This window comes from Rhineura floridana, chromosome 8 (genome assembly GCF_030035675.1).
Source record: "Rhineura floridana isolate rRhiFlo1 chromosome 8, rRhiFlo1.hap2, whole genome shotgun sequence".
In the NCBI taxonomy this organism is placed as follows: domain Eukaryota; kingdom Metazoa; phylum Chordata; class Lepidosauria; order Squamata; family Rhineuridae; genus Rhineura; species Rhineura floridana.
Window position 1 is genome coordinate 116,645,829 of NC_084487.1, and position 15,721 is coordinate 116,661,549.

Below are 15,721 nucleotides of genomic sequence, written 5' to 3' on the forward strand. Positions count from 1 at the left end.
ATATACACCACAGGCAGACAACCGCAAAATTCAACTGGATTAACAAAACTCATTTATGGAAAATCCCAACCTTTAGGGGTAGGAATAAAAAATAGAGCATGACAGTACCAATGAGTACTTTTTTCCTTACAATTTGGAAAAAGAAATACAATTCAGACAGTCACCCTCCCTTGACTGAGACAAAACCAAAAATACCAGGCAGATTGCTCATTTGGGGAAAGGGGGGAGGAGAAGAGGCTACTTCAATTCACTGCACCACAGAGTTCTCACAATAGAATTCTCTTCGCTAAGCATGTCACTGAACGAGTCAAATACTCCTATATCAGAAGGGTATCAGAAACAATAGGATGGTACCAATTATTAGCACTGTGGAAGAGAAAACACACATGTTCACACCTGTTCCACCACCCAATCGTCAAACTGAAGGTGAGCTGCTGGTGAACCCAGTTCAACTTACTGGGTGCAACGAGTAATTACAGAAAAATTCTGATTAGACTAAAACAAACTAATGGTACAATTCTAGATTTTTACTTGACAGCATAAATGGTTGTTTGCTTTCATTTTATCCTCACAAGAACTTGTGAGGTAGGTCAGACTGAAAGATAGTGACTGGCTGAAGTTTGTCCCATGGCAGAGAGGGATTCTGAACCCAGACCCTTCCTGGCCCAACTCCCTAATACTCTATGCTGGTATTGTAAAAATGGTGTAGGTTCTGATGTAACATCTAACCACTTTTCCACACAAACTGATTAAGCATTTAAGGCTGCAATCCTATGCACATCTGCATGAGAGAAAATCCCACTGAGCACAGTAGCACTTACTTCCAAGTAAACATGCATAGGATTGCATTGTCACTTAATGTACATGGACATCTCTTATTGATAAAGCACAGCACGCTTAAATAAATAAAGCTTCTACTGTATTTATTTCAGCTCCACTTCTAATCTAGGTACAGTTTCTCATGAAACTAACTGGCCAGACGGTAATCCTCCTTTTAAGCGCCAATTACTATAGGATAACACTTATTCTGTTCATTACCTTGGGAAGCAGGTAACATTTACCAAGGACAGTAAGATGAACATTGACAAATGAGGCCTCTAGTTCGCAAAGGGTTTTTAAAATTGCTTTAAGCAATTAGATATATTATCTATATACATTATATATAAATGCCGTTTCAGATCGTTCTATTCACTAGCATAACATTTCTGGATCCACTTGTCAATTGGGTATTAATTTCCTTTCAACAATTGCAATTTCTTTGTTTGTTATTGTTCTGTGGAACAGTCACGTGGTCCAGGGTGGGGAACATTTGTCAGCCCAAGGGCCACATTTCCTTCTGAGGGTTACTCCCAGTGGTAGGCGGAGCCAGAGGCAAAAATGGACAGAGCATTATATGCACCACACAGAAGTATCTTGTACAGTAGGCTAATTTCTACACACACACCCCTCTATCCACCATCCAGGCAAGCAAGAAGAATTATCAGAGCTCAAGTCAAGCAGAAACACTCAAGAGAGTTCAAACCAGGCCTGGGGAAGGGTGGGGCCGAGGAGGGGGTGGGGCCTGGGGAAGAGTCCTGAGAGCTAGAAAGAGAGGCCTGGAGGGCTATATATGTTCCCCGGGCCTGAGGTTCCCAATCTCTACAACAACCTTACATGACTCATGGCCCTTTTTATTTCTTGTTACTCATGAAAAAAAATAAATAGGTTTTAAAAAAACTTGTCAGACCAGGAAGGAATTCCAAAGCTAACTGCTAGGGGGGAGATACTAATGCAATAACTGCGCACTCATTCCCAAAGCCTTTGTTACCAAAAGTGTGTTCATCATTGCTCTCTCAAACAGTAGTAATTTACCTCAGCAATAAATTACTCCTGTTTGACACAGCAAAGTCCCCTGTGCCGGTACTTTTTTTTTTCATGCAGTTACAAAAAATTTAGGAGGAGAAGACTGGCAGAATTTTTTTAAAAAAAAAAAATCATGCTCCTGATCTGAGGCAGATAGTGAAAAGCCATCTCAGATGCCCACATAAACCTGTTTTGGATGTTCCAAAAAGTCTCTCTGCTTACCTCCACCCCCTACATTAAAGCAGTTCGCATGTTTGCAGAGGGCTTAAATACAGCCAAGCAGGCCCCTTCCTTGTATAAAGGATAAGAAAGTAAGGACTAGAATTCAGAGAAGATTTTGGATGGAATCATCACATTTCCTTTTTGTTTTTGCCCAAAACTTGAGTTTGAAGATGAAATTCAAACCAGAATAGACTAAAAAATTATTACGCTTCCAAAGAAACCAATGTGGTACAGTGTACACTTGGATGTGGAAACTCCAAGTTCAAATCCACAGCCATCTATCCTTGTGGTCTAGCCTTGGGCAAGTCACTGTTCAAACAAACACGGGCACATATTCAAAGTGCACGTGGAAGGGTTATGGAACTACATAGGCTAGTCTTCCACTCAACAATGGCACGCCCTTCGGCAATTCCTCACCAAGTATGAGAAGGGGACATATGCGAAAAGTGCCTTCATTGGGGGACGGTGGGTGAAATCCTGAGCCAATCTGGATCTTCCCCTCACATGGAATTCTACATGCTTACTTCAGTGCTTGCATAGTGCCTCTTCTCATGCTCACTGACCATGAGGCTGGCAGAGGGCATGGGTGGAGGCAGGGCAAGGCTAGCCAAGCAATCCCTGCAAGCTCCATCTCCATGTGAGATGTTTTGATCTGATATCCCTGGGTCACCACCCAACCTAAGTTCAGCTAAAAGGGAAAACATAACAAATACATTAAAGTAAGACTGATAAACTGTTGTGCAATCAGTTTGTAAAGCTAAAATACAGGTCATATGGGTAAAGCCTGCAAAATAAAATGCAACACCTATTTGTGTTGTTTTTAAAGAAATTGAATATATAGACATTGAGCACAAACCCAAGGAGGTAAAGCATGTTAAAGGCCACTTCATGTGGTAAGTGTATTTAGAGAAAGTAATAAAAGGACCACTTTCTGTGAGAAAGGAAAAGCTATCTTTTGAGATATCAAAGAGGTGACACCTTTTAAAGAACCATATTGGGTGTCTTTTAGGAGGGAAAGAGGTGCAGAAGAAATTCACTTATTATCATTAACTGATGTGTAAAGACTTTGCATCATGACTATAAGCTTTCTACTAAAAATGTTTATATTAAAAAAATTCCTTCTGTTCCTATACATCTACAGCTGATCCATGATTGTACAGAGGAATCACTGGTCATATGAACCAGTGCCTCTCACATGTGCAGTAAACACACCAATGCTGCAATATGCACAGTAATGGCAACTCAAAAAAATACAGAACCAAAAAAATCAAAACCAAAATCACATGCATCATGATGACACCATTTTCCCAAGACAGGAGCCCAGCAAACATTTGTACAGGCTCAAGTACACAAGCCAACTGGAGTGGATCAGTAAGTAATTCTAGTGCCAAAGATTCATAAATGTCTTTAAATCAGCCACTTTGAACAGGATTGTTTCCCTTTCTGAATGAATCTTAATATTCACTGGCTCCAGAATATGGAGACTGCAGAGCTTACACAGCCAAAGATCCTTTGGACATTCCCAGCAACACCGAGACCCCCTTCGCCAGAGTTCTCATTAGGATCTGGTGAAGCAACAGCTGGAGCTCTTTCAAGCGGGAAGCTCTCAGTAGCAGGATATGGCCCTACTCCCCTACCAAGCCAGAAGATTCAGGGAAGGGACATGGCAACGATCCCTCAAAATAGCTGGCTAGTAAGTAAGGCAATGTTTGTAGGCCTTGTGTAAAGAGCCAGTTCTCAACTCAACATTTCATTGCAATCTCTCTTTAATAATTTCTTTAATAATTTAATAATCTCTCACTAGAGAGTAGTGTAGCAAGACCGAAACATGTAATCTGGGATACAGTTAAAAAAAGAGGCATCAGGGACAGCAAGCAGATTTAACCACCATTTCAGTGGTGTTCCTCAGCTGCAGCAGTGAATGGAGGTCAGCATGGGAGGATGTAAAGCACTGCACTTGGGGACATTGTTGCAGGTAAGCGGGGGAAGGTGAATACAGAGACAAAGCCTCCAGATTCTGAGCATGGATCCTGCAGAAGATATAGCCTTCTCTCACTCACACATGCACACACGCGCACACACACACCCCTACCGCACTTCAGAAGCTCTTGCAATATACAGGTCCTCTCACCACCCACGTACATACCAGCCACCATAGGTATGATAGTAAATTATACTCTTTTCACTCTGATCGCATTTCACTCAAAGCCAATCATGGCACAGAGCCCGTTTACAATTAAGTGAAGAGCCATTTATTTTGCATCCCACATTTGCCTCATAAACAAGAGAGGCCCCAGGTGACATCCATTTGACACCTTGAAAGTAATCCTTGCTTTCCCACAGGGGGGAAATGATCACATTCCCATTTCATAAAACTGTAGGACAGAACTAGGTCACCCAGTAATTGTGTAGCCTTAAAGGAGCAGCAGAGTTTGAATTTCATTTTGAAGTCTGAAAATGAGGTCAACACAAGAAAGGGCGGGGGAGAAGAAGGCAGTCTTGAGGCTATTTCTCTTCTTTTGACATGAATGTTATTGTTATGTGCCTCCAAGTTGACTAAGACTTATGGCGACCCTATGGAGGTCGCCGATTCATAGGGTTGCCATAAGTCGTAGTCGACTTGGAGGCACATAATAACAACAACAACCACCACCCTTAAGAGAACTGTATGCTGTGGCCCTCATTCCTGAAGGAGTCATACATCAAAGCAGAGTCTGGACAAATGTACATAGCTGGGAGTTTTACTGATCATGTCTAAACATCATAAGCATTTCACATAGGGCTCTATTTTTCCCCAAGGTACTGCTCTAACAGGCACTAGGCTATTTTCATTAACTTCTCCTTCTGCATAGGTCTGTAATAACTAGTGTCTCCCCACTGAAAGATGTGGTAAGAATGCACACAAGTTCCCAAATTGTGTTTGGCTTATGGGGTTCCTATCAGGGTTTTACTAGTCAGAAAAGATGGACAGGCTTTCCTGAAGGACAATTTCCCCATTGCTATCAGCTGTCCCCTGCAGTGTGAAGCTCCAGGGATGCACTGAAAGTTTCAAAGATGTACTCTCAAGTTTGTGTGGGGCAACTGTGGGGCCCACAACTGCTGCTCTGCGTGAACTGACTTATGCTCTATAAAGCATGCCCCAGAATCCTTTGCAATATGTGAAGGTTCTAAGGCCAATGTGTAGAGATTCCTCAGTAGACAAGGGTTCCTGGAGGAAGAAAGGTTTGAAAAGCACTGGTTTTAAAAAAATCATAATGTCTCAAATGAATTTTCTGAAGGCAGCAGCAGCAGCCTCACTCTCTTTTGGTTCAATCAGCAACTTGGACAGAATGTTGTGAGTGAAATTCTTGTGATATTTGTAAGTCTTGGTTAAGTGAACATAACATTTCGACCCTGCAAGTCCTAGAAGCTTCAAGGGTAAGTCTATCAGCAGATGAAAATGGCTCTGAAGTGGGCACACTTTCAGGAAAGGGTTTGGAATTTACGGACAGTTCTTCAACAAAGGGCAGTTTTGGAAGCAGAAATCTACATGACTACAACCCCAATAACTGAAATCCAACTTGTTTCATATGGTTTGCAGAACTAAACTGTAAGACACAGAACTGGCACTGTTATGCCTCTAAATTTTTAATGCATCTTTAATAACTAAAGAAAGACTAGCCAAAAGCAGATGAACATAAATTCACAAATGCTCCAACATGTAAGAATCAATCATTTCAACAAACCAGAGTGCTGAGACCCTGTTCTTGGAAGAGAAATCAAACTAAACTTGGAACTGCAGATGTGTTTAATGTGGAATGAAATGCCACAGCCAACTCCAGGCTCCTTCTCCAGTGTTAACAGGTGTTAAATATATAACAGAATGTGTTACAGGACTAATGCACTAAAAATGGAGAATGATGTTCACCCTGCTGACACTAAAACCATTCTGTGCAGCATACATTGACCTAAAAGAGTGGCACATTTCGAGAAGGATAAATACCATCCTCCACATTGGTAGAGCATAATTGTTAAGCTCGTGAGCTAAAACAGCAGGGAAATCCTTGGTTCAAATCTCAATTCTACCAAAAACAAATTGGGTGATCTTTATCAAAGTCACCAACACTGTATCCTAGAAGCGTATCAGCCACAGCACTTGAATGACCACATGATATATTCCAGTATTTCTCACAGGAAAAAAAAGATAATTTTCCTTGTATTGTCTTACAGAAGGTAGCGCTTGTGTAATAGGATGGAAAGCAAGCAGCATAAACCAGTTATTTATAATGCAGTTTGGTGACTAATGTAGTCCAGTTAAAAAATTAGGAAAACCTTAATTTCAACATGTGCCATTTCCTTATTCACCTAAAAGCAGTTATTTTCTACATGAGAAAACAATGTTTCAATGTCATATGGATTTTGTAATTTCTCAGAATTTCAGAACTTAGTATATAAAAGCAAAACTCAATATATACATAGGCCCAGTTGTAATGCAACAAAGCAGATATTCTAGTTGGCTGCTATATTTACTAATGTCTAGTTGTTAACAAAGCAGTAAGTGTGTGTCTGGACCATACTATTTAAGACTGTACATGGGGACTCACATAAGAGAATGCTCTGCCAAACGAAACATCCTCTTAACATGGAAAAATCAGCATATTAGGCTAGAATCCTCAAGATGCAAGTCTTAGACTGTCTCACTGAGAGCTGGGCCTCAAATATGTGACCAAGCATGAAGTTGACAGCACCAGTTGCTTGTTCACACCAAGCTGTTAAGCGGCCGGGGGGGGGGGGGTTTCCACACAACAAACAATATAGCTAGAAGGCAATATAGCAAACTCCCTACTTTTAAAAAAGAAAAAAGAAAATTAAGCCTTGCGCAAGTATAAAAATCCCCATCTAGAGCTGGCAGTCATTTAAAGCTGTTGCTGTGCCACTTCTCAGACAGCAGGAGTGAGAAAATGTTGGTTTTGGAAGAAGTGACTCTCACTCCTCTGGGAAGGAACCTAACAGAGTATTTTGTTCCAAGCAGGCCCGCGTCATGGGCAGGGGGATGACATCTTTGGGATCCTAGTTCCCGCAAAGGTATTTTAGGCCCCTTGCCTAAAACTCAGCTTTCATTTACTCAAAAAAAGTCTGGCCTTTTTACGTAAAAGAGATATAAGGGGGGAAAGTGCTGTCAGGATTCTGTTCCCAATTCTTCCATAAGAAACAAACCTGCTCCTGGCGTGCAGTGTTCTAGCAGGTGTACAAACTGCACTGGGATAGTTAATAAAACATTGATGTACACAACCCTGATATTTATATTTTTATAAATACATAAAGCACATTGTTACATTAAATTGTCATAGTATCGTAGAATAAGGCCATCAAGTCCAACCCCCTGGTCAGTGTAGGAATCCAGCTTATAGCATACCCAACAGGTGGCTGTCCAGTTGCTTCTTGAATGCTTCTAGTGCTGGAGAGACCACCACCTCCCTAGGCTATTGGTTCCATTGTACTACCACTCTAGCAGTTAGGAGGTTTTTCCTGATGTTCAGCTGAAATCTGGCTTCTTCTAAGTGGTGCCCATTATTCTGTGTCCCGCACTCTGGTATGATCGAGAAGAGATCCTGGCCCTCCTCTATATGACAACCTTTCAAGTACTTGAAGAGTGCTATTGTATCTCCCCTCAGTCTTCTCTTCTCAAGGCTTAAACATGCCCAGTTCTTTCAGTCTCTCCTCACAGGGCTTTAACTTTTCTTAAAGTTATTTAATGAATTAGGTACTACTAATTCAGACCACATTAATTATGGGCTTTCTATGTTTCACAAAAACCTCACTTTCAACCCCCCTTGTCAGTTCTCCCACATCTCCAGTTATGGATCTGTTCCACTGTCATAGAGTAGAGAGCTTCAAACAGTTGTAGACAGCAATACTGAATCCAAGATGGAATGGATGAAATGGAGGGGGAGAAAGAAGAGGGTCATATCTCTCAAAAGAGCTTCCCTGCTATACCTCCTTAAAAAATCCAAGTTCTCCAGGCAGGAGGCTAACCAGCAGGTCAGTGGACTTGAGCTAACCGTTAAGTTTTTAATTATTGTTCAAATTCCAGCTCTCCCAGTCCCCCCACCCAGCCTTGCAGCACTTCCTATTTTCCATAACAAACCGTTTGCTCACCAGCCTGCCTGTGGGCTTCAGAATCAGCAGTCCTGCCTTCACCACTTTGCCTCAGAAGTACTCTCTCTTCGTACCCGCTGCAAGATAGCAACTCCCAAATGCCAATTACCTTCCCTGGCGCTTATGAGGCTGAGCACAGATAGAACTGATCATCAGCCTACAATCTGTGCTTCCTGTTTTTATGGGGGCAGAAAAAGACATCAGTGGCCAAGGGCAGCCTTGAATTCATTTCTAAAGAGGCTACTAATTAAGAGGAGATTCTCCATTTGCTGCATTTCCTGTAGATTTTACAGCGCTACCCTAGTAACTTTTCCAAAATGTCTCTGTCACAAGCAACATAGATCATATGGCAGTTATCTTTAATATTGTTGTTGTTATGTGCCTTCAAGTCGATTATGACTTATGGCGACCCTATGAATCGGTGACCTCCAATAGCATCTGTCATGAACCACCCTGTTCTGATCTTGTAAGTTCAGGTCTGTGGCTTCCTTTATGGAATCAATCCATCTCTTGTTGGTATTCCTCTTTTTCTACTCCCCTCTGTTCTTCCCAGCATTATGGTCTTTTCTAGTGACTCATGTCTTATTTTGTGTCCAAAGTATGATAACCTCAGTTTCATCATTTTAGCTTCTAGTGACATTTCTGATTTAATTTGTTCTGACACCCAATTATTTGTCTTTTTTGCGGTCCATGGTATCCGCAAAGCTCTCCTCCAACACCACATTTCAAATGATATCTTTAATATAGCCACTATAAAACTACTTGCAAAACGCCCATCATTACAATGGGTGCAAGGTGTTGGGAATGCTTATAGATTGCCAGGGCACTGGGGGGGGTGTAGCATGTATCTGTGTTCAAACCAACACTTGCACCACACACATACAGTACTTAAATCCCTGTCTGTCAGACCTGGTTCTCCCAGGGTCAGGTGCGAACAGCAGGCTTCTCTCCCAGTGCAACAGTATCCTGAAGTACAGTACTTTAGTTTTCCCTGTTGAGAAGAAATCATTCACTTGCATGGGGAAAGCAAAGGAGACCACAATTTGTGTGGCAACTAAATGTGCTTCCTGTCTTTAAAAATTAGTTCTCATCCTATCTACATACCTCCATCCTTGGTCACACTAGAATGCAAAAGTATGTTGGCAACTATATATATTTAGAAGTGTGTCAATGTTTCAGCACATCTTTGCCTTCAGATATATTTGACTGTTCAGAATATCTGCACTTTGAGCACTATTGAGCATTAAAGTTTTAGGAATAGAGAGGTTTCTTTTTCTGATCACTTATGCCCTTCTGCAAGTTCCACAACCAATGGCTCACAGTTCATATTTTACTATCAAAACCTTGAGCAAGGCTAGAGGAAGAAACACTAAAAATGCTGAATGCCCCCATAAAACCTTAAAATTTGTCTGCAAATTAAAAACATGAGGTAAATTTGAATCAGTCACTACCTATAAATATGTTTTATAAAACTGCTTTAATCTATCCTTGAAAATCAGAAAAGCCACTTAAGAGGACACTGTAAACTATACAGGCATGCTGCACTTATTCAGCTTTTGAAAAACAACTTGAGGTTTCCAGGCAAAGAAACTCAATGTTTAACGTTGTTTCCATAGCCTGTTTTGGCCTCAGTCTGTTGAGCATACATTACATTTTTTTTAAAGTCTTTCCCCCCCCCCCAAGCTACAGGTCAATATGCTGTCCAATACTCCACTCTAGTGCCACAAGCCTAGGAAACAGATAAGACGTGGGTCTTCAACTGGCGAGACAGGAGCCACCAATAGCAGCACTATTTAATTATTGTGCCTCCTTTTTGTTTTTTAAGGGACATGGAAGGAGGGGTACAGGAATACTTTAAGAAGTTAAAAATAGGTTACAGATTGTAGTTAAAAAAAGGGTCGCCCAGGTTTGAAAAGACTACTATTGTATTAAGGATTTAGTACCAGAAAAGCTGTCCTCAGTTCCCTTTGTTATATACTTAGTACTTATATGCTGTTTTTCTCTAATGGTGCTGCGATGAAAGAGAAAGCCTGACAAGAACTGAAATCTCAATCCCTTATCTGCTTTTCTTCTGATCAGTATCAACCTCAAGACACAGAGGAAGAAAAATATTGAGCATTTATATACAGCTTTCAAGTGATCCAAGACTGTTCACATACATTATCCCTGTAATCCTTACAACAGCCTCATAAGGTAGACCACCTTTATATCTATACTGCCAAAGTGTGTATGTGGTCATGATGAAATTTCAAAGAGGGACCCTACAACTCATACTTTTAGCAATAATATACGAGCTCCAGATTTGGTGCACACTGATAAACCTATCATTCCATCAACAGGTATCACTACCATATCCAATATATTAGCTACATGCAAAACCATGATAAGAATTTGATAGAACTATCCAGGAGGCCATCCTGAAAGCCATCAAAGAATTATCTAAATTGCTCCAATCCCATTTGCTATATCTCCTTCCACCCCATGGTGCAATACTGAGCTTCCACCTCCTCCTCTGCATATGCGTGACAGTCCATCTCTTCCCAAGTTGGTTCATCCTCTTTGACCCTTGGTCTAGGGCTTTGGCCCATATGTTTCCCAACCAAGTGGTCACTCATCTTGCCATGCCACAGAATCAAGGAGAGTGTGCTTAGAGAATGGGAAACCTACAAGTGACTAACATATTTGCTTAATTCCAAGGATTAGCTCACATCTCAGGTAACAGGTTTCCAGTATTAGAAGAGTGCTGTCAGGGACCAGCTTTTACTACCTGCCCTGTCTATAATTACCCTCAAAAAGTTACCACTGGATGCAGGGACCATTCACACATTCAGGAGTATTCCATGTCTCCATGGCCCTGTTTTAGATCCTGTATGGAGTGGCTGGATGAAACAGGACAGTATGATTTTATGGGGGTGGATTCACTGTGATTGTATTGGGCTTCTTACTGATTTGAAGGAGAGTGTGTATTAGGTACTTCAAGGCACCTTAGGAAAATATTGCATTCTGGATGGCGGCAGATAAAGTCTATTAAATAAGTGAATTAACAGAATATTTCTATTAATAAACTTGTTAGACTGGGGTCTCAACAGCAAGATGAATCTGCATCTCACAGGATGCCAGTACGCCTATTTCACTGCAAACCAGTCTCAATCCCTGTTGCAGCTGCATAGCTCTATAGGTTTCTAAACAGTTACTCACAGGGTCACCATGGCAAGGAAGAACTGCTTCTATTCCCACCCACCCACCCCAAAATTTATTTAGAGCAGTTCTCAGTGCAGGGCAAGATTTTCAAACTGAGGGGCATGAATAAGGGGGGAAAACATGAGGGGCACAAGGTAGTAAGTCACCTATAGGTAGAACAGACAAATGCTAGGACTGCAAAAGTGATCCACTGCCGCTGAAGACAAATGTTCTCTTTCTGAAACGTTGGGAAGCGACTCCAAATGCAGCAGATAAAGGAACTGCTCAGTTCCTGTCTTTTGGGTCAATGTCTAGAACAGACAAGCAGACCCTGTTGCTAGGGAAGAGGACAGGGAAAGGAGCCATGTTGATATTATCTGTAAAGTCCATTCTCCCTAATCCACAGGTCTCACATGCATTAACACACTGCCATGGGCAAAAACCTTCACATGCCCACCAACTAAACAGTATGTACAACTCAGAAATTAGAATATGTTTAGAAAGGGCCAAGGTCACAAAGTTTGAAAAATGCTGTTTTATAGCACAATCGTATGCTTCTTTGCCCAGAAGCAAGTCTCATTGGGTTCAAGGGGCTTACTCTTAGGTACGTGTAAACAAATGGAGCCAGTAAAAAGTCCGTGGGCTAGGAACATTTGTGGATTTACTTTGAAAGCTGCTTCAGGGTTAGGATCCTCATGAGACTCATGACTCCTTTAAACAAACATCATGGAAGGCAATTCTCCACATATACACAGCCAAATTCTTTCCCCCACTTTTTCGATTATACGTGTTTACTAGTGGGCACCAAACTGGGATCCAAGTCACTGGTAATAAATACATTCCCAAAACTGTATCTGTACAAGTGCAATAGTGGACAAACATAACAGGATTTCACCACAATTTACACACACAAGAACATATACTGCATACATCCCAGAGCAGAGGTTAAAGATACTAAACTGAATAGACAGACCAGCAGGCACCAGCTTCAAAGAGGCACTTCAATCACTCTTTATTTTAGTCCCTCCCAACTCTTCCTCAGTTGCTGCTGCCCAACATCGTCAAAAGAAGGTGGGTTTGTTTTGCTCCTGTAAGCAATCACCAGATGTCTAGCTGGAATATATGGCAGCTTCCAGTTTCACAGGCAGGAAGACAAATAAAGAACTGTGTGTTCACAGGAGCTCTTATGCATTCACCAGGCAAAGGCAGCAGAAATTTGGCAGGCATTAAAAGTAGGAGAAAACATAGTATTAAAAACACAAAGAGGTGGAAAGGTGCTGCCACAATTCATCTGAAATATTCCCTGGAAGCTCTCACATATGCAGCCAGATCCTATAGATGAAATCCCACTATGCTTCATGAAGCCTACCCTTTGGTAAGCATGCAAAGGATTGCAGCCTTAAAGCCACATTTACAGTGAACATACTGCGAGTACATTCTGATCATCCTCTTCCCCCAAAATCTTAAATTAATAAAACCACAATTTTTAAAATTCAATTAAACGGCAGTCCTCCAGCTATTAACACATGGGCACAGCTATAACAAAAATCTACAAGACTGGTGCAGAAGAAATCCATTTGAAGATTTCAGTTCCAATTCCACCGCCTTTGGGACTGCACTGCTAGTGAGGAGTTTTAATTAGGTGTATTGAGGTTTTTAAAAACTATATATAAAACCCCAAGTTGCTTTTATTAGGACCAATGGACTGAGCTAATAAACTTCTTCCATCTAGCGATATGTAGAGCCGCAGACTGGAAAACATTAAGCTTGCAGCCAAAAATATTATCTCAAGTATGACAAGATTTTCAGAGTCCTGCAATATCCCAATCACCACTTGTTCTCGCCTTTCCCATTTACCACCAGTGTGAAGACAAAAATTGCCAGTTCTTCCAAAGCTGCATCTGTTCTTAGGATGTCTTAAGCATATGCCTTACTCAAATCCTTTCTCCAACAATAGCATTGTTTACAACATCTCAAATCCATATTCTTCTTTTTCCTAGGTTTACCATATTTTCCAGTGGTCTCAACTACACACACCAAGGCAAATAAACCTGTTTGGGATTGTTGTTTTTAAATGTCACATACATGTCATTTGAGCCGCTTTAAACAAAGCCTATGCAGGATTCTACGGGATTCTTCTTCTTACCTTGTTCATCCCACCCTATTATTCAAGTTACATTTCTCAATTTAGCCTTTGAAAGAAGATCAACCCCCATTAAGGACCTAACGTTGCACTTCCTGCTGACAGGCTTATTATAAATCAGCAACTGGGAAAACTTAGGAGCCTGATACTGAAAAAGCCAGGTGGGTTGGGGGAATGAACCGATTCAGGATCAGAGAATGAAACAAATGAAACCTCAAAAACAAAGCATGTTTAAAGAGCGATCATGTTTGGAACTCACGAAGAGAAGCCGGTTTGGAAACCGAGAAAGAAAAACTCCAGGCAAGCCTGTGGTAACATCACACTCTTCCTGACCAGTCTTCAAAGTACAAGAAAAGCCACTTACTCAAGTCGAAAGCACACCAGGATTTTCCAAGAAGTTCTGCCTTCGGTTCAGGCCTCGCCCTCTGTTCAGCTTTACAAAATCATCCTCTCTCTCTCTCTCTCTCCTCTCTCTCTCTCTCTCCCCTCTTCTGATTCTCCCCTCTTCCCGAGCTCTCTCCGTCTTACACCATGTCAGGATGCCAAGCAAGGACTGAACGAGGGAGCAACACACGTCACTCCTTCTTCCAGGTTCGTCCCGCCCCAAAAAGGGAGCGACCAAAAGGACTGGAAGAAAGTCTGGAACGCCAGCCCACTCGCTAACTCTGATTGGAGTGAGGGAAAGTCACTCGGGAACTAAGAGAACAGCTTGGTCTTGGTTGGGTTGTTTTTTTTAAAACATTCCAGGATTGGTGGGGGGGGAGTGATTTTTCTAGAGTCAGTGGGGAAGGGGTGGTGTAGGTGTTCTAGTAATCAGAGAGCTACGAATAGCTGCAATTTTTATTACAAAAGGAAAGTGAAAACTGGTTTAAGAGGATGGAGAGAGGTTTATCATTTTTTAATCGTTTCCTTATCATTGTTTTCTTAGCAGTTTCAGAATTTGCACACTCTTGTAATGACTCATCGGCAAAAATACCCACTCCTCCAAAAAACTTTCAGCAACTTCAGGTTCCTTACAGCTAAAGCCTGATGGCGCACAAAACATCCTATAAGGTGCCTAAACTAGCACACAGCGGGGGTTTAGAATAAGGGTTGCATTTTAACTACTTCCCTCTTTCGCCCATTTCTTTGCCCTCGCGTCACTGTTGCAAATATTCCCTCCACAATTTAGCACTGAAATAATTTCAGCGTTTGATTTACAATGGACTTTATTCACACAGCAACAGAAAACACCCGCCAGCCAAACAGTCAAAGTCTGAATGAGCCAAACACAGAAAGAACAATCATGATTCAACTCACTGAGGGACCACCGCTAAATCATCCTATTTGCTATATATAGATTTAGAATCATCCAAAAACTTGTTTGTCAAACTAATTTTAAAAGTTCCAATTTGACAAAGGACAAACACAGCTAAACTACTACTTTGTTTTTCTACAGTTACAATAACACTGTTGTAAAAGTAAATTGTTCTATAGAGCTTTTGGCTGTAATTTCTAGTATATCCTGGGTGATTGCAACCTAAGATAAAATATAAAGTTCCGTTTAAATATGCACATTTTCCCCGAGGCAGTAAGTCTTTTAACATTTGCAAGCAGAAATTCAACAAGTGCAGTTTCCCTCAGCATCATAATACTAGCACTACACCACAGTCATGCAGCTGTTAAAAGTTCAGGAGTCCTGACCTAATAAGATAGCAATTCTATGTTTATTATAAGAGATATCTGCACTTAAATCATCTACTTGAATATAATCTTTTCCAGATGTTCTTGTTGAATGGACCAATCATGTTAGTTCTTAGCAAATTTTGCCATTTGATTGCTCAAAGCATTTAACACTCAGCAAAAATTGTGCACCTATAGGATAAATTTTGAGAGCCAGTGTGGCATAGTGGTTAGAGTGTTGGACTACAACCTGGGAGACCAGGGTTCAAATCCCTACACAGCCATGAAGCTCACTGGGTGACCTTGGGCCAGTCACTGCCTCTCAGCCTCAGAGGAAACAGAAACAGAAACCACCTCTGAATACCGCTTACCATGAAAACCCTATTCATAGGGTCACCATAAGTCAGAATTGATCTGAAGGCAGTCCATTTAGATAGGATAAATTTTAGCCTTGATAAATTAGACCCTTAGTAACCATAAATCACATTGCACACTGATTAATTTATAAACTTCAATAAAATCCCTATCATATAC

General features: G+C 41.2%; 1 protein-coding gene across 15 annotated transcripts in view; it reads right to left on the minus strand.

Annotated features, from left to right (window-relative positions):
• Positions 1–14,088, minus strand: part of PPFIBP1 (PPFIA binding protein 1) — a 181,114-nt gene extending 167,026 nt beyond the window's left edge. For 10 of the 15 annotated variants that reach the window (XM_061582183.1, XM_061582184.1, XM_061582177.1 and 7 more), the window contains exon 1: positions 13,890–14,087. The gene's annotated coding sequence lies outside the window, so the exon portion shown is untranslated. Of the gene's footprint in view, positions 1–13,889 lie in introns of all 15 variants that reach the window. The other 5 variants (XM_061582182.1, XM_061582181.1, XM_061582180.1 and 2 more) reach the window with 1 other exon arrangement.
• Positions 14,089–15,721: the final 1,633 nt, after the last annotated feature.